This window comes from Condylura cristata, unplaced genomic scaffold, assembly GCF_000260355.1.
Source record: "Condylura cristata isolate star-nosed mole 26May11 unplaced genomic scaffold, ConCri1.0 scaffold00009, whole genome shotgun sequence".
Lineage (NCBI taxonomy): Eukaryota > Metazoa > Chordata > Mammalia > Eulipotyphla > Talpidae > Condylura > Condylura cristata.
Window position 1 is genome coordinate 43,734,718 of NW_004567110.1, and position 19,643 is coordinate 43,754,360.

Below are 19,643 nucleotides of genomic sequence, written 5' to 3' on the forward strand. Positions count from 1 at the left end.
GTTTCTATAATTGAGAGGAAAAAACACATTTTTACCATCCAGCAAAATGAAGAAATCCTTCTGAAGTCAGTTATGTAAATAATGTAATATAATACTAAGTAGTATACTTAATATAAATTATTGAATAGTATAAGCATATTCCTCCATATTATCACTATATCACTCCCATTTGACTAGATTAGCTTTTTTGCAGATTAGCTATTTTGAATTATAGTCAACTATCCAAGACTGTGATACAAAGTAGATTTATTGTTTCAATTGCAAATAAAAGTGATTTCCAACAAATAAAATCTTCACCTATTCTTTTGTCACTGGAATACATTAATTTGGAAATGGGAGTATTGTTTAGGTTTTTAATTCAAATACAGGATAAAGGAACTCTGAGATTATAGTAAGATATTCTTATATATCAGCCTCAGGGATTCTAAAATATCTTGTTTACCTCCATTTTGTTAGCTCAACACAATTAAAAAGCTGTTATGTTTCCCTTCTGCATGCATATAAATATGCACAAAATTCTAAGTGTTATTTGTTAAAAAATTTCCATTAAACTTAAAAATATTTTAACAATTTTTATATTTCTAAGCACAGTACAAGTAGCTAAATTTACATTTAATATAGATCATTTTTAAAAGATTACTTGCTCTGAGCCATAACAAAGTTTTTAATAGAAAATAGTACAACTAACGCTTTGCTCTCATATTGTTCAAAACCATGGAAAGACCTTTTAAAATGTTTGTCCATTTTTAAAGAGGTAGTCTTCGTATTACATTCTAAGAGTTCTTTTTCCTAGCTACCAACCCTTTCTTGCATATGATTTGCAATATTTTCTTAGTCTGTGATTTCCTTATTTACCTTTTTAGTAATGTATTTTCACAAGCAGAAGTTTTAAATTCCAGTACATCAGTTTTTCATTTTCTGCCTACTTATCTTTATTTTAAGAAACCTTTACCTGTTTCCAGTTTGTGAAGATATTCTACTTTGTTTTCTTCTGGTCACTTTCTAGCTTTAGCTTTTGCATTTAAGTGTAAGATAAATCTGAAGTCAATTTTTGTGGGTGGTGAGAGGACAGTTGTTTGTTGTTGTATTTTAACACATGTGTATTCAGTTATTCTAACACAGTTGGATTGCCTTGGCATTTTGATGAAAGTCAAATAGCCAAATTAGTGTGGGTCTATTTCTGGGCTCCATTACTCCATTTGCCAATCCTTATGCTAATATTACTATAGCCTTATATTAAGTAAATAGAGAATTTTAGCAGCTTTATGTTAATAAATTGTATCTTTATATTAATAAATTGACCATTTTAACACCTACATATGTGCCAATATATGTATATGCCTTAATGTCCTTGCCAACTTTAATTTTAATTTAACATAATTTTCAACTTTGTACTACCATAAAAATTACTGCCATGAAAAGCCTTGCACATATGTCTTTGCCCACTTGTTGAATTATTTCCTCAGGGTTAATTTCTATATGTGGAAATTCTGGGTCAAAGGATGAATGCATTTTTCATATTGATGTATAACCCAATCTGTCTTTTATACTCCCATGAACCTTTGCTTTAGAATACTTGTTTCTGCAGACTATATAAGGAGTTAAACTACTAAAAGGTAAATTTTAATAGTAAGAATTAGTGAACTTGAGCCCTGAGAGGTTTGTGTATACAGTTGTGTGTGTGATTATGGAATAGGCATTCACTTACATGCCTTCCTAATTTTTTATCTCTGAGTTATATAGAAAGTATAGTCTTTTTTCATATTGAATGCGGTACTTTTGTAGGAAGCATTTGGCCAACATAGGTGATTTACTAAGCTAAAGATTCCATTTTAGCATTGATTGGTAATGACTGTGTATTGATGGAGTGGTAGGTGAGGTTGACTAAGTTAATGAGCACTGCTGTGATTGTAGAGTCACCTCTGAGAACTTTCATTGAACTCTGTACTTAGACTTTCAGAAACAACTAAAAAAAAAATCCTTGAACAATAGAAAATAGTCTGGGCTCATTTAATGGATACCTGGTAATTTTCTGCATAATAGTAGCTTGTATTGCACAGTTTACAATGCCAGTCTGAATCAGCAACAATGAGATGCTTTATTATTTTTGTACTCTATATTTGTACTAAACTCTTAAATGTGGAGGGTTGAAAACAATGGTTGGTACTGGACTTCTTTTCATTCCTCCTCCCCACCCCTGCCCCATAATTTTTAGTGATGTGGGGGAAGGAATTTTCCATGAGCCCTATCTTTCTGTGGCAAATTTAAAGAAAAAAAATTCAAAACATGTCAAATCAGTAAAACACTGAAACATGAGATGTTGTTCACTTTAATGCTGTCTTTCCTTAACTATTTTTCAACAAATAAACCCTAATTCTGATTTATTTTGCAAGTATAGTAAATATAAGTAATATTGCAATGGGTACAGAAGATGAGCATGCTTGTCCTAGTGTAAAAATAAACACACAATTTTTGACAAGTTACTTAAATCTCTACTAATTGTATGCCTGAGTTTCCTCATCTGTAATTTGAAAATTACTAAGCTTAAAATATGGCATAGCCTTTTTTTTTTTTTTTTTTTTGGTTAGGAAAAAAAGCAAAGCTATAAATTTTTAAAAATATATTTAAACCCTTCAAACTACTATTTCACCAATCCTGCATGCTAAATAATGCCAGCACAAAAGTCAAGGATGATTCTTTTCTGTGTAAATACACATAGAAATGTTAGGGGAAATAGATTGTGTGTCTTTTCGAGTCACCTGTTGAGAAAATAGGCAACTATTGACAAGTCAGATTCATGGCTGAGTGACTGCTCTGCTAGCCTCACATGATCCCCACTGAGCAAAATCTTTGACCGCCTGCTAAACGAGGTCTGTTTGAAGTTTCTTTTTAACATTTCCAAAACGTTAATTCAGCAGGATGTCTCCACTGGGGTTCTCCATGTCACCAAATCAGCAGCTGTTGAAATCCATTCACTTCAGCATGAAATGTTTTCATAAGTGCTTTTTTTTATTTGTGACAACAGCAAAGTAAACATAAAACTAAAATTCTACCTCATTCAACATTTACACGTGTTAAAACTGCTTCTGATTGCAGTTTACATTTGTGGCATTTATTTGCAAGCATTAATACCAATAGGCAATAAGGAGAACTTATACTAACTTTAAAATAGAGATTTCTATTTATTATGAAGTCTGACTTTTGTGATGTTGTGGTACAGCCAGCTTAGCTTGTTTAAATCTCCAGATGAACTACTTGTTAAATTTGCATGGTAGTATTTATAAATTCTTTATGATGCCTACTTTAAAAGGAAAAATATTAAGCTTCTAGGGAAATAACAGAAAAAGTAATGTAAAATTCTTGAGATAAATCTGATGGTAAGGATAAGGCACACCAGGTTCTACAAATTATATTCAGTTGTAAACAGCCATATTCCATGAGTTAGGATCTTGTGTTCATTGTAAGTAAAAGCCGTATATCTTTAATTGATTGCAGAATTAAGCATGAGAACTGCTATATTTTCTCAACATCTTATGAGCCAAGTCTCTTTTTGTTTATTCAGGTTTTAAGAGTCTTAACTGTAGTTTTATAAGTTCATTAACTTGCTTCATTCTTTGAGCTGCATTTCACCTCCGTTTTCTCAGATTTCATTACATGCAAAGAATTATCAGATCAACCCATTATACAGCCTAGCAGCATGAAGTCTTTTTCCATCTACAGGGAGAATATTGTGTAAATCAAGCTCTCAAGTTTCAGTGGGAGGCAGAGGGTTGCACGGTGTCCATTTGTCAAGTTGATTGCACCGCAGTGAAGTTACATTAGCTTGTCTTTGAACAGAAGTGAAATCTTATGCGAAGCTCCACTTTCTGTCATTTACACTAACATCCATCCTCTTAAACCAAGGCCTCTGAGAAAAACAAAGCGATGGCACAATATAATCAGTCACTCAAGTTGTCTGTCATCTGTTTTCGTAAGGAAATGACTTTTAAGTCAGAGCAGAGAACTGTAGAAAATTAACAAAAAGGTTGTAGTAGTAAAAGTAGGTGGAATTTTTTTTAACTGCAGATGTCTTTTTGAGAAGATTTTATATGCAGAATGCCAAAAAGGATTTCCCCCCTCTTTCATAATGAATCTCATGAAATGTATTTCTTCTTGAACAATAGACCTACTGCTGTTAAAACTGGAGCTTTTTGCTTAATTTGACTACATGTTAATGCTCCCAAGAAACTTTCTGTAATACTGAGTCTATAAAACTCCAGCCTCGATGGGTCCTTTGACAGTGATCTCTCAGAACTATCTGAATTTCAGTTATGTAACAGCAAATCTTGCACAGAAAAAGTCTGTTTTAGGATAACTGGTACTTTAGATGTAAATTATTGGCATTTCATTGCATTATGTTCCACTTATACGTTTCTTTAAAATGGCTAGTTTTTGTTAAAACCTTTACTATATTGCCATTGATGGCCAATCTAAGACTGGTGATCAAATTTGCAGGTTTTATTTCCCTAAGCCTGTTTTATGGGCTGAAACACTCAGGTCATTTGCACCCTGTCTCATTCATCATGAAGTAGTTAAAACTCAGATTGTTAAACCAGGAAAGATTAGCTGACAGACAAAGGTACATTAGATTAGCCTTTTTTCAGTTTAACTTTGCTATTTACCCATCCCATTTGTGCAACATTTATAGCAAACTACATTTTTTCTTTTTTTGGTGAACTTTAAAAGAAGCAGAGAAAGAATTTTAAAACTACATAGTCTTTTTTTAGTAATGTGATTAAGTTTTTAAATCACTTTCATTTTCTCTATCACTAAATATTACTGGAAACCTTTAAAAAAAAATGAGTGATGATGTGCTTAAAAAAAAGAAGTGATGATGTCTCTTGCCTTTGCTCTGTGGACATATTTATTCATTGTTGTTGGTTTTTAAAGAATAAATTTGAAAAAAATTTTTCTTCCTAAGTATTACTAAGAGCACAACATTTTCTTACAACTCTCCTAAAAACTGTTAGACAAAATTGACCCATATCTTTTAGTAATGGGAATTAGAAACTTATTTTTTAGAAAATAAAATAAATCAGTACCTATTTTTAATTACTGTTAAGTGCATTTTACAAAATACTGCTGCTTTTAACCCTTTCTAATCCCAGCATTTATTAAACATTATGTTACAGAGAAGCTTTATTGTTTTCTTCTCTGTTGAAGATTAGTTGAACATTTGGAATTGGTGAACTTTTCTGAAACCCAGGAGATCAATCTTGATTAGTTTATTTTTCTTAGCAATGATTTTCATAGCTTTTTCTTAAAGAGCATTCCTTATTTCGTCTGTTGAGGAATGAAATATTGTTAAAAGCAACTCATATGAAATAGTGAAAAATAGTTTTAAGTAACTGAATCTTTCATTGTCAATGAGGAGACCTCAGATTTAAAAGACTGATCTTTAATTGGCCTTTTCTCATATTTCTTCCCAATTTAACCTCAAGGTGATTTTTAAAATTATTACTTAATTGGGTGGTCATTTTACCTTTGCTTTGGAGCAATTTATTACAGTTTTATTTCCTTTATTACAACTTTTTTCCTTGGGCTAACAGGGACATAAATGCTGGGTTCTTTGTAATCAAAAGCTATTTTATGATGAATATGACTTTCTAAATAGGAAACTTTAAGATATTTTTATTTTTTAATAGTCACAACTCGATGCAAATATGACATCAAAGACTAAAAATACAGAAAAAAATTGGTTTTTCATTTTTGTCTCAACCATTTTATTTAGAATTTGAAATAATGTTTATAAATAAATGAAATTTAAAAATTTATATTTTATAGAAGAGTACACTGACATTTTTCCATTATGCCTTCATGGGACAAAGATATTTAAGGTAAATTTTTACTCACATATGTATGTTCCCTAACATTCATTGAGTATAAACTGTAGGCCACAAAACTAAAACTGTTGTGCCTGGCTTAAATATTTGAACTATATAATATGTCTTTTGTTTATAGTCAGCTGTTTTTCCCCCAAGCAATTATGTAAGAAAATTTATATTTCAGAGTCACAGCTTCTCCCAAACATTTCATCACAATGACTTAATATAGGTTATGATTCATTATAAGACATGAATTTTTATGTTATGGGTTGCACCTAATAGAAATTAGTATTCTGACTTTTAAATAAAGTTTGATTTTACCTTCCTTGGATCACAATTTTTTTTTACAATATCAACCTTTTATTTAAATTAAGTAAATTTGTTCTAGAATTACTTAAAACATTATATATAATAGTGCCACAGTATTGCATTGTACAGATATATGCAAAATTTTAAGATATGCCAAGATGCCTTATCTGAGAAGCTTGCAAGAAAACTGTCCTTTTTTAAATTATAGGATGTAGACGGATCAGGGTAGAGCTGGTCATTAAACAAACAAACAAATCAGAATATCTCCTATCTATCAAATGGAAGGATTCTCCTGTGTGTTTATGCAAAAGGGGAGAAAAACAAATTCTTCCTCTATAATCGCTGCTATGTTTTGGAGTCTCCTGTATTATAACAAATCATCTTTTTACCTCTTTATTAGTTTCCAGTGGGGATTAGAGTGTTTTCAGTTTGGGGAGGAAACACCAGATTCCCTCTTTCATACCGGTCAAGACGTATTTACCAACTTCCACTCTTAACATCTACCAGAATTAATAACACGCAGCAAGGCCCAAGATCCTTCCCAGAAGTAATCTCTGGGGCACCCTTTCAAAAGTAAGTCTTTGCATCATAACCCTAAGTTCCCTAAGATAGCCTTGGCAGTCTGATGGGCAAGAATGTTCTCAACCATGGTGCCATTAAAAGCATCCTGTGCTCAGATGATGCCACAGGTAAGTGGGAGAGAGCTTTTAATTGTACCAACCCTTCTAATTTCAAGGGCCTTGTGATCAGTGAGAAAGGGAAATTCTGAAATACTGGACGTGCTTTCTTTTACCAGGTTTTTTCTTTATATTTCTAGCTTACAACAGACATTTTAAAAGCAGATAACAAGAATAGATATTTCTCAGGAAAAAAGACAGAAAAGGATTTTCTATCATTAGATGTCAAGTTTGATAAAATAACTGTTTTGCTTTGTAAGCAGATAGCTATCTGATAATATTCAAAGCCAGATTTTAGTACAAGTTCATGATAGCAACTCCCGACATACAAAAGTTGTTAATGTTTCTCTATATATTTTGAGTTACTTAGAACCAAAGTAATGTGGAGTAAAGAAAAAAACATTGAACTATTTATGTGCTCACTTGTTTGAAATAAATCACACAGGAAATTATTGCCATGAAAAGATATACAAATAATAAAATAAAATAAATTTTTTTTTGCTTGATCATTGAGTTTGTTATTTTTGTGTGCTAGCTCTCAGCAACCTGCTCCTGAGCACTAAAGAAGCTTGTTTGTTTGTTTTTTTTTCTGAGCTTACTACCAAATCTTTCTTTTGGACAAGAGACATTTTTTGGGGGACAGATCTACCTCTTCTTTTTGAATTTTTTGAAGGCTCTTCTAATGGTATAGATTCTCTTGCGTAGTAGCATTAGTGCTCTTGCACATTTCTTCCATCATGTCTATACTTAAGCTATTGATATGAATTCAGAGAATTGGTTTTTATCAGCATCTTCATCTTCTTCCACTAAGAACCACTTTTAATCTGCAACATTCTGATCAAGGATGTGTTTCTGATATACTTCTGTATTGAATTTCTTGCTTCCTGGTATTGTGAGGAATAGGCAAGTCTCTATCCAGAGATTCATCTAGGGCATCCAAAACTTTATTTCCTATAGTAGTTCTGGCAAGTCCTTCATCCAAGTAACAGGTGAAGGCGCCAGGTTTACCCTCAGTACTTTCCACATCATTTTTACTTGGATTTGGTTTTCATAGATCTTGTGTATGCCAAACCTACTGAGAAGCCTGTGGGCCAGCAGCAGATTAGTGCAATATGCTGAGGCATACTTTGTCAGACCAATCCTCACACCACAGTTTGGGGGTTCATGAGCATAATCTGAACAAATTGTCATATCTCCTTCGTATGGGCATAAGCAATCTAAAAAAGGATATCTCTTTTGGTTGCATGAACTGTCATCCTGTGTGATTCAGTACGTTGTACCTATTTTTATCAAGGATTACCAAGCATTTCTAGCAAAGCAATTAGTTTTATCTTCTTACCTTCTAAATTTCACTGGGTATCTCTTGAAGAATGTCTTATTTTTGACAACTTTAACAAATATCCTGCAGAACAGAGACCTGCGTCTGTGGCTTCCCCTGACCTGCAGGTCCAAGAGCTTGGGGTGTGGGAAGCTAAAATTAAAATTTCCACATTTATTTTTAATCCTTTTTAGTTACTTGTTCATTTATTTATTTACTCAACAGAAATTTGAATGTTTGCTAATGGCAGGCCCTGGTGAGTCAGTAGCTATTCAGAACACATGGTTCCTGTGCTCCTTGAGCTTGCATAATTAGTAAGAGAAAAGACAATGTACGGTATATTTTTAGGTTCCTTATTTATAGAAGGAGACCAGGCCACCATTTTCTGCTCTTCCCCCAACCCCAGTCAGTACTCTTTAAGAGAAGACTCCAGTATCCTTCAGGATCCTGAATGACTTATCCAAAACTTTCTTGTTAGGCTCTATCTTGGCCAAGTGACCAAGTGACCATTTCTCTTGTGTCTTCCTAACAGTTTTCTTATTTTTTCATCACTTTGGGCAACTTTCTCTCTGCCTTTTTCTATATTAGTTCTTGAAATCACATTGCACAGGTGATTCAGATCTCTCCCTTTTGCTGAAACTTCATTCACTAGTGCCACTTGGTATTTAACAGTAAGTTTCTTTAAGGCAGAGTATTTTCTTTCTTTTCTTTTTTTTTTCTTTTTTAAAGATTTGTTTATTTGTGCATACAGAGCTAGTGTACAGGCCAGAGGTACAGGGGCAGTGAGAGGATTCACAAGATAGAGTGGGGAGCAGAACAGGAAGATTGACGAAGTACACTGCTGAGGGGAGCAGCGGGTGAGAGAGGAGAGGTCTGCTGTGCCATGTGGGTCACCTTGTGGGCGGAAATCGAACTCATGCTGATGTGGCCTTAGCTTTTTAGTGCTGTGCTTTAACCCACTGCACCACCAGGGAAGACCTGGCAGAGTATTTACTTTTAAATTGCAAGATTGTGTCTAAAAGATAGACAGTGTATATATGTTATATTAAACAGAATGATAGTTTCAGAACAAAGGGTCACTTTGAAACTTTAGGGATATAATTTTCTAAGCAGATAAGTGAAACAAAGCACAGTAAGAAAAACTTGCTGTGAAACCAGTTGGCACTCACATCTGAGTTCAAATAAGGGGGACTGCTCTGGCTAGGTCAGCTGCCATACTTCTTTTGGCCCATGAAATTAGAATATGTCCATCTGAATTTGGCCTTGGAAAAAGGATGAAGTATTGTTATGATATAAATTACTAAATAATGAATAAGTCATGAAAAAGTAAATAACTGTAAGGTCATTTCTTTTGCTTCTATGATGGCCAGTTATCAATCCTTATTTCAGTAGAGAAAACTTTGTAGGCAATCTGAACTAGTCTCCAGAGTACCCAGTTTTTGAGTTTTCAATTCCTATATAGAGTTGAGTGAGAGTCATACAGCAAGCTAGTAGTAGAAGTAGGAGTTCCAGGTTGGTAACTTCTTCTAATGTATAGCAGGAGTCAGAAACAGAAAAATGGGATCCTTTTCTATAATGTAGATGTTGGTAAACAAGAGTAACCACCTCCTTAGGAACTAAGACACGTTTTTATTAATTGTATATAAATAACACTGTTTAACTGTAAGTAGTAGGTGGGTTTGGTAAAACATCATTTAAACTTCAATATGTGGGAAATCATGTAACAAAGGCCATTAACAAGGTTCAAATGTGCCAGATATCCAGTGCTTCATTTCTGTTTCAAAAAGAATGTTTTAAAGATTGCAGCTATCCAGATTCATCCACTGACTTCTGTTTCATTATAAAATCAATTGTAATAGAAATACATATTAAGATCTGAGCCTTGTCATTTGACATTTCAAGGATGTTAATCTAGTTTTCAGTGCCCTGTAACAGTTCTAGAAGCAGTTTCAAACAACTTCTTCCATACTCCCCTACTCATAAAATATTGAATTTTTAAAATTGTTTTTATATCTACTCATTGTGCTGGCTTCTAAAATCTTATGTTTTATTAGTTATATCCAAAGGGACCAAGTGATAGGAATGTAGGGACTTGATGAAGCTCATGGTCATTGTCATCCCTGTCTTTGTATGAAATGTAGCTTTAAAAATTGTTGTTGACACAAAGAGTGAACACTTATCACATCTTAACATGAGACTACTCCAGCATGACTGTATTTTTCTTTTCCTCGTGAAAATGCTCCTTGCTGTCGCCATAGCTGAAACAAAATCCTTAGCATTTAAAAGAAAAGAGCTAGTAAGAGCAATGACTCTGTAAACATCACTTCAGTCAAACACTGATACCAAATATAGCATTATGTTAGATGCATGTAGGCATGGCCTCAGAATGTCCCACACAGTTAATCTCTAAGTCCTGCATATCAATCACACCTCCTTCACATACCTGGCCTGGAGCCTTAATGGAATTCCTCCTCGTTATTTCAGTGATAGCTTACTTCCTCTGTTTTTCCAATTGGCTGCTCATTGTGCCAACTTCTTCAAGGAGCATTTTCTTACCTAAGCAACATTGTAATGTTGTAATATATGCTGACAGTTCATTTATACAGCCCTTCTTGTTCCAAATGTTTTTATGTTCAATTACTGAAATTTAATCATCAGAAGAGATGGAATTTTCTCTAGATCATGCAGCTTTGCTTAAATGTTAATAGAACATTACAGAAATATAAGATTTCAAAGGCTTAAAAATTCAATATCAAGGAAATTCATTAAACTTTGTACTGATCACCTATGAAATCATAAAGAAGAGCTGTGTAAATGGCTACATATAAATCACATTTTTTTTAAGAGGTGTTAATTTGAAATTACAACAAACCAAGTCAGTGATTGCTCATGATTTTCTAGGCAATTTGTGAAGATTTATATTTCCTTTGATTTCCTCATGTTCTTGTGGGCATGCTTTTGGGTTTGTTTTAATAGCCTCCTCTCTCCTCAAAGTTATGTTGTTCAAATTCCTTCAAGCCAAGTGACTCTTTTTAATTTTTTATCAGCATGTTGAAAATACCTTTTCTATAACTCCATTTTTATGCTTCTTAGAAACAGAGACCAAAGACAAAAGACCAAACTACTCTCCTCTAAACTGTCTCTTGTTTTAGGTCTTCAAAATCTTTAACTGACCATTGATTACTCTGCTGATAGGGCTTTCTTTCCTTTTATTTTTTATTTTATTTTTTTCAGTTTCTTGTGTAAGAAACAAGGCAAATATTAAATATTATGTTTGGTTCTTATACAAGGAAATTGGGAAAAGCATAGGAACTCTGTTTATCATTGAGAAAACCACCAATTAAAGTCTTCTGGTTAGCTGAATAGCATCCATACTTTTATCTGAATCTTGGCATAAGTACACCAACCATCGTTTGATCCTCATTTCCTCATGTGATCCCGAAAATGTAGTTCTTAAGTTTGAATCAATTAAAAAGTACATGTAAAAATATTCTAATAATTATGATAAAATTCTATTTTGCAACTTGTGGTTCTTGATCTCACAGAAAAAATATTTTTAAGCAGTATCTGTTGTCTGTAATCCAAATAAAAAACTTCTGTTAAAAATAAAGTTTACTACATTTAATACAAATATATTATCCAGCCCAATTTAAATGAAAGGCAGTATACTAAAATGACTACTGTTTTTAAAGAGTTTGACTTGGGGTTTTTGTGTGACGGTGTGTGTTTGCATGTAGCCCATTTACAAAGTGCCAAGGTAAAGACTGACTTTTACTTTGTTTGGATTCCTTTCATACTTAGATACATGCTTTATATGTTGAAACAAACCAACTTGTTGACTGTTTAAATGTCTATTGAACAGCAAAAACAACAACAACAACAACTTGTTTTAGAACATGAGTCTTTTCTTTATACTTTATGTTTTGAAATTATGACTAGTAGCTATGGTGATTGCAGTGGGAATCCTCTAGGATTTGTAATCAAGGAGTAATCTGCTAGTTCATCCCCAGGTTTGCAGGGTATGACCACAAACCAGTTGCCCTACATGTGTGCAATTACATGTCCTACATGTATATCTGCCTGAGCAATGGTGGGAATTCAATGAGACAATACGTATAAAAAACCAAGAGCAGCCTCACACCTGAGAGGAGTGTTAAAAGTCATAGAGACAGCAGCAGCAAGAAGAAACTCTCCAGGTATAAAAGCACATCTACACAAAAGAAAGAAGATTCCCACTTATATGGGATAGCACTCAAAAGACTATACACAGACTAACTGTACAATAGGAAAACTTTGGTCAGAAAATGGCCTACCTGCTGTACTAGAACTAAAGGGAGACAAAAGTCCTTCCCACTAGAGCTGTCTTAAAAGGAGATAATTTTTGAGCCATACCTAACTTTATTTCACTCTCAAGATGCAGTAGTCACAGCAGTGAAAATTTATTTGAATGTTTCCATAACAATGTTTCTTACCTTCAAAAATCACAACTAAAAACTCAAAACAGTGACTGTTTCCCCATTCTTGTGAAATATTCTATGTAAGCATAATTTTAATTCTTTGTATAGCTTTAAAATTTGATATTATACTTTATTCAAGAGTGTTACAACTGTATTATATACAGTTATATTATACAAATATGGGCCTTGATTGGGGCTACATTATGAAAATGTGGAGTTGTAGAAATACCCATCTAACTAGAGAAAGTTTTAATTTATAAAGTCCACCCTCAAAGGAGTCATTGATTTTTTTTATTTGTTTTTTTGGTTATTTTAATCCAAATAGCTTCCTAGGTGTAGATGCTAGAAAGAACTCTAGGCAGTGACTCTTATTAAACTGCAGCATGCCTCAAAATTACCAGGTGAACTTGGGAGAACAATGATTTTACCATCTTGGAATTTCTGACTCGGTGAGTCTGGAGTGGAGCCTGAGAATTTGAATTCTTGACACGATCTCAAGTGATTCAGATGCTGCCAGTCTATTTCACTGCATTGTTCTAGAGGTCATGTTGTCAACAACTCAGAACTTACTAATGTATTAATGCTATGATTTTATCAGATATTTTCTAGAGGTGGTTATTTGCACTCAATGATATTGAAAGGAAGAAAACAAAAAAGTGATGGTTTTATTAAGATGAGACAGTAGATTTAAAGCAAAGAGTATTATCAGAGATAAAAAGGATCATTTCACTATAATAAAGAGACCAATTCATCAAGAGGACATAATACTCAATGTTATGTACCTATTAACAGACCTTCAAAATATATGAAACAAAACCTGAGAGATGCAGTGAGAAACAGACAAATTATGGCTCTAGTCAGAGAGTTCAGCATTCCTCAATAATTGAGAAAACAGATAGATAGAAAAATCAGTAAGGACATAGACTAATATTTTATCAACCAGTTTAACCAACTGGCATTTATAGAACACTCCACTGAACATTATTAGAAATTATATGCATTCTTTTTCAATGCATGTGGAACATTCACTGTTCAGACCCAAAACAGAAGCCTCAGTAAAGTGAAAAGTATCCAAGTCATGCAAAGTGTGTTCTCTAACACAATAGGATTAAATGAAAAATCAGTACAGAATTATACATGGGAAACCTCCAATATTTGAAAGCTAAAAAAAAAAAAAAAACTTCTAGTAGTAATAAATCATTGAAGGAGAGATCACAAGGTAAATTAGATCATATTTGGAATTGGATAAAAAATGAAAATACATCTTATTAAAACTTGTGAGCTAAGCTAAAGCAGTATTTATAGGAAATTTATAGCAGTAAGTGAAAGATCTCAGAACAATGACCTCAGATTCCACCTCAGATAATTAAAACATGGTGGGCTAATAAGAAGAACAAATGAACAAAGTAAGCAGAATTAGAGAAACAACAAAGGGCAAAAATCAATGAAATAATAACTACAATAAAAGGAGAGAATTAATACACTTATAGCCAGGCGAGTGCTCAGGACAAATATGAAATGGACAAATTCTTTGAAGGAAAAGGATATTATAAAATATTACTACTGGTAAAAATGTCTATTCTTAAATTGGAATGCAAGGTTATCAGGGAATAAATTTTATAGTGCCTTTGAGCAGAAAATAACTAAGTCAAGTTGACTGTTCAGTAGAACAAAACAAAACAAGAGCATTACTACACTGCACAGATTGTGACTTCAGCTGCAGCTATGCTGTGTAGCAGTTGGTCCTGTTTTCCATTTACACACTTCACCTAAAATTTTTGTTCAGAAGGTGGTTACTCCTCTCTTTACTCTAATGTGGTATACAAATATGACAATACTATTTTCCAGAAATGTGCTTTTTTTTGCTATTGGAAAGATTAGAAAATAAAGTCAAGCTACACAGATATGAAACAAAACCAAAGGACAAAGATGAAAACTAGAAATAGGAAAACAGAAAGGAGGTCCCAACACCCAAGTATTAATGATTTCAGAAATAGTTGTACAGAGAAAAAAGGACAGGAGTTTCCATACTGAAAAAAATTGAGTGTGAAGTATGCAGTTAACTCTCCAACAAAGCATATCCCTATTAAACTTGCAAATGTTAACTATAAAGAGAAGAAGGTGAACAAAAACAGATCATGTCTAAAGTATCAGAGGTCAGAATGGCTTTGGGCTTTACAAAGACATAAAGTATGTCTTCAGAATTGTGAAGGAAAATAATCACCAACTAGAATGCTATCCCAAAATCTTCACATCCTACATCCTTTTTCTCAAAAATCTACTTGAAAATGGGCTCACCCTCAAAATGAGGGAAAGAGCAAGATGGGAAAAAGATCTGATGCAGAAGCAGGGAAGAGGCAACTCCATAAGGAAGATGTAGGGTCCCCCCTGGGCATGTTGTGCACATACAGACAGGAGCAGTTTCACTGAAGACTATAACCTGGCTCCCCCACTGGGGTATACAGGCTTTTCAACTTGAAGACATTACTGGCCAGATTTTTGTATTTTTTTTTTCTTGATCACATCCCAGTGAAGTTCCTACTTTTCATGCTCTCTTTTCCAGTCATCTGAGATGGAGATAGGACCTGATGAGCTTAAAAAGTAGATGATGTGGTGGGGGGGGGGGGGGGGGGAACAAGGGATGTCAGTGACAAAAAAACAAATAGTCTGATTTCATAAGCAAAAAAATTGTCTGGACATTTCTTCAAAGAAGATATCCAAATGGCAAATAAACATACAAAAAGCTGTTCAACGTTGCTAAACACTAGGAAAATGAAAACCATAATTACAAAGAAACACTACTTCATAGTCATTAGAATGACTATTATAAAAAACATGGAAAATAACATTGACAAGGATATGAAATGATTGGAACCCCTTATATACTGTTGGTGGAAATGCAGAATGAATGATGCAGCTACTCTGAAAAATAGGCTAGCATTCCCTCTAAGAATTAAAACAGAATTACTACATGATCTACTTCTGAATATATACCCTAAATACTTGAAAGCAGGGATTTAAAGTTATTTGTACACCTGTGTTCAAAATGGCTTTATTCATTAAGGTCAGAATGTGGAAACAACCAAATGTCCGTTGACAAGACAAATTGCTAAAAATGTACATGTCATGGAATCTAACTCAGCCCTATAAAGCTATGAAATTCTAGCATATGTTACAACATGGATGAGTCTTGAAAACATTATTCCAAGTGAAAAAAACCTGTCTCAAAAAGACAACATACAGGGCCCTCCCTGGTGGCACAACAGGTTAAATAAAGCACAGCACTGCAAAGCTGGTCACAGCAGCTTCATCACGAGTTTGATTCTCAGCCAGAGAGGTGACCCACATAGCTCAGCAGACCTCTCCTGGCCTGCTGTTTCCCTTAGCAGTATAATTCGTCAGTTGGTCTTTTCTGTTCCCCACTCTGTGTCTGGTGAATCCTCTCACTGCCCCCCCCCCACACCTCTGGCCTGTACTCCAGTTCTGTATGCATAAATAAATTTAAAAAAAAAAGATACAGTGTGAATCTACTCAGATGATATATCTGCCTTCAAAGAGACAGAAAGTAGAATGGTGACCAGGGACCAGGAGTATAGAGTTTCAGTTGGGAAAGAAGTCGTGGAGATGAATGGTGGTGACAGTAGTGTAATGGTGTGAATGAGTGTGATGCTACTGAGGCTTTGTATAGATGATACCAAGCACTTGGTTCCTGACAGTCCTGCCCAACGTATAGTTCTCGGGTAGCACTGTGGATCTGATAGCAGCCCAGAGACAGCTAGACCTTGTCAGACTTGCTCAGCTGCTGTCCGCCTTCTCCAGTGAAGGTCCTTTTAAACCTCTAAGAACCTGAATTCAGACTGGGCCCCTGTCAAGTCTCCCTCCCTGTACTAACAGCAGTGTTTCTCTTCCCCTAGAGAGCTGGCTATACTCTTGCTATGCATTTTTCTAAAACTATATGCAGGGGTTGTTTAGGTGGTAGAATCTAGATGGTAAAGCGATAAACAAAAAGGAATGATTATCACAAAAAACCAAGAGCGTGGATACTGATCAAAGGAAAAGAATGGGAGGCAATTGCAGGGGAGATTTCAGGGGCTTTCGAGGCACCTGTCATATTCTAGTACTTAACCTGGAAGGTGGGTACGTGTTGTTTGTTGTTTTGATTTTTAACTTAAATTGTACAGACACACTCCAGTATGGATTGTACTTTTCATAACAAGATTTTTTTAAGGTATTGTGATTTTTTAAACAACATCAGAATGAAAGTATCAGGTAGTATCGCATTTGCCTACATTTAGGGTGATAACTTTACTTTCAGTGCCACAATGAACTTCCTCTCCTGAGTCCATGTTTTAGTATATTCCGTAATTGTTTTGGAAGCTGGGGCATGGGTTCATGGAGGATCCTTATACAGACAGGTCTCTACTATTTTCTCATGTCAATTTTTTTTTAAAGATTTATTTATTTATTCACATAGAGTAGGGGTATAGGCCAGAGATGCGGAGGGTGAAAGGATTCACCAGGGACAGAGTGGGGAGCAGAACAGGCAGATCAACGAAGTACACTGCTGAGGGGAGCAGCGGGTGGGTCAGGAAAGATCTGCCACGCCATGTGGATCTCCTCCGGGGCAGGCAGGGATCGAACTCACGAGGAAGTGGCCCAATCTTCCCAGTGCAGTGCTTTAACCCGCTGCGCCACCAGGGAGGACCACTCTCGTGTCATTTTTTTCATAAGTCCTTTTAGAAAAAAAAAAAAAAAGGAAGTTTCAGGGAAATTATTCAGCTACCCAGGCTCACAAGGCTTTGATTAATATCAAATAAGCATCAGTCCATCCATTTCAACCATCTGTCTGTCTCTCTAATCTGCTCATCCATCTGCCTGTTTATAGGTCTTGACATATTTTAAAAAAAGATTTAAAGTGACTTTAAAAAATTCTCAGTGATTATCTTTTAGCTGAAGGGATTAAGGATAAGACTTAAAAACCTATACAGAGGTGAGAGGTACAAAATGCATGCAGTGAGTTTCTGTATATTTACTGGTGGTGCTTCATGAATGTGTCCATTAACTTCTTGGCAGCCCTTTAATAAAAAGAACATGATCAGTTTGTGAATCACAGCATCATCTGGTAAATCTTGCTCTTGGTGACTTTAAATGTGCTTATGTATATGGTTTAGATTGCTCTATTTTAAGATCCATTTGCAAGATATGGGAAAGTAAAGGGAAAGAAAAACTAACATGTGGAGCATTTACTATGTGTCAGGTATTACACTAATGCTCATATACATTGTTGTCAATTTTTACAACCCTTGTTTTTTCAGTTAGCCCTGTTAGTAATATACTTAACTTACATTTGCTTTAGAAAATGTATTTTTCCCCTTTAGCTTGCCCCTAATCTGGGCATTTGCAAATTCCTTGTGCACTTACTATATTACCTTGCTACCAAAAAACGTATATACGTATATATATGAGTATGAAATTCAAGTGATAACTTTTAGCATCAGAAAATAAGTATTTGATCAAATTGGTTTGTAGATGAAAATTTTCTAGAAAGAATATTATCTAAATTGTGCTTATTCTCCATGTTTTTAACCTTGCACCTCCACATGTACTGATCTAATTAGTTTCTCCTGCCTTCACAACTATTGTTCTGGTATTCCTTGCCTCAGAGAAGGCCATCAAAACTCACCCAGCTGCCAAAAACAGATACCTCAGCAACCTTCGTTGCATTTTTGACACTTCCTCGCCTAACTCTTGTACTCTTCAATATCCTGGCATCCATCCAGAACGTCTTCCCCATGCTCCTTAGCCGCATCCTCAGTAGAGCACCTGTAGCCTGCTTGTTGCAACAACTGTTCTGTACTCACGCCTGTTACCCGCTAATCCTTTCCTTATGGCAGTCAAATTGAGCTTCCAAAGTGCAAGGCGGTTTATATCCCTCCTCCCCTTAACTATCTTTTAAAAAGCGGTCTTTAAATATTTTGGAATGGGGCTTACAGTAGAAGTAAATTTAACATATGACCCAGTGGACACACACACACACACACACACGTAAATAAGTCTTACGTTTCTAATTCTGTCCTGTTATCTTATTCTATTTTTATCTTTTTCATTGAAAAGTAAGGCTTATTGCAACCTGTGAAAGTTATTTTAGAATTAACTAATAGGTGAGAGCCTACATTGGATTTTTAGGATTTTTACTGTACAAAACATAAAACTTAACCTCGGTAACAAGAATGATAGAGATTTCCATGCTCAGCCATCTGCTCTTCTCAGTAGCCCTAACCCTGCCTCCCTCTGTCACTAGCTGTTCCAGCTTTTCTGAGCTCCTGACAGTCCCAAAGTGATGCTGCTCTTTTGCCTTTGTCTCTTCTCTTCCTATACCAGCATCTGCCTGGATAATTCTCCCAAGCCTTCCTGAGTCAGCTTCAGTGACAATGAACGGGACCTTGGTACTGTATGCAAAGTGTTTATACCATTCACAAGCTAAATTCTTCACATGAAATACCTGGGTAAAGTCCCATTGCCCAAATAGGTCCTCCACAACTAGTTATTAAATTAATTGATTTCATATCATGGCCCTGCATTTGCAATTTAGGGATAGAATGCTGTGTTTTAAGAATTGCCTCTTTGCTAGAACTTCTACAGTACTAGAATCTACTTCGGTTGGTTGTTCTGGGGGCATTTGTCTCCATATTCCACTGCACTGTGATGGGCAGGTCATATGTGGACACAAATGCCATCAGAGATGTAACCATTTCTTCAGGCTAGAAAGTGCAGTATAGCCAATCATCTGAGAATCTTGGATGAGATTGCACTAAGATCCTAACGTCTGCCTCAATATTTTATATTGTTAATTCACTTTCTCTGATGGTTGCATTTTAAAGCCTAGTTTAATCTAGTGATTTCTATTATTAGAAGTATACTGAAACAAACTGTAAATGTTATGCTGTCATGATCAAGGATGCTTAAATTTTAAATCTGAATAAGGTTCACAATGCCAAATCACAGAACATTACCCAAC

At 34.8% G+C, this 19,643-nt stretch overlaps 1 protein-coding gene and 1 pseudogene across 4 annotated transcripts in view; one reads left to right on the forward strand and one right to left on the reverse strand.

Moving 5' to 3' along the window:
- Window positions 1–19,643, forward strand: part of STAU2 (staufen double-stranded RNA binding protein 2) — a 229,572-nt gene that overhangs the window by 165,668 nt on the left and 44,261 nt on the right. The window lies entirely within an intron of this gene.
- Window positions 7,449–18,419, reverse strand: LOC105853421 (annotated as a pseudogene).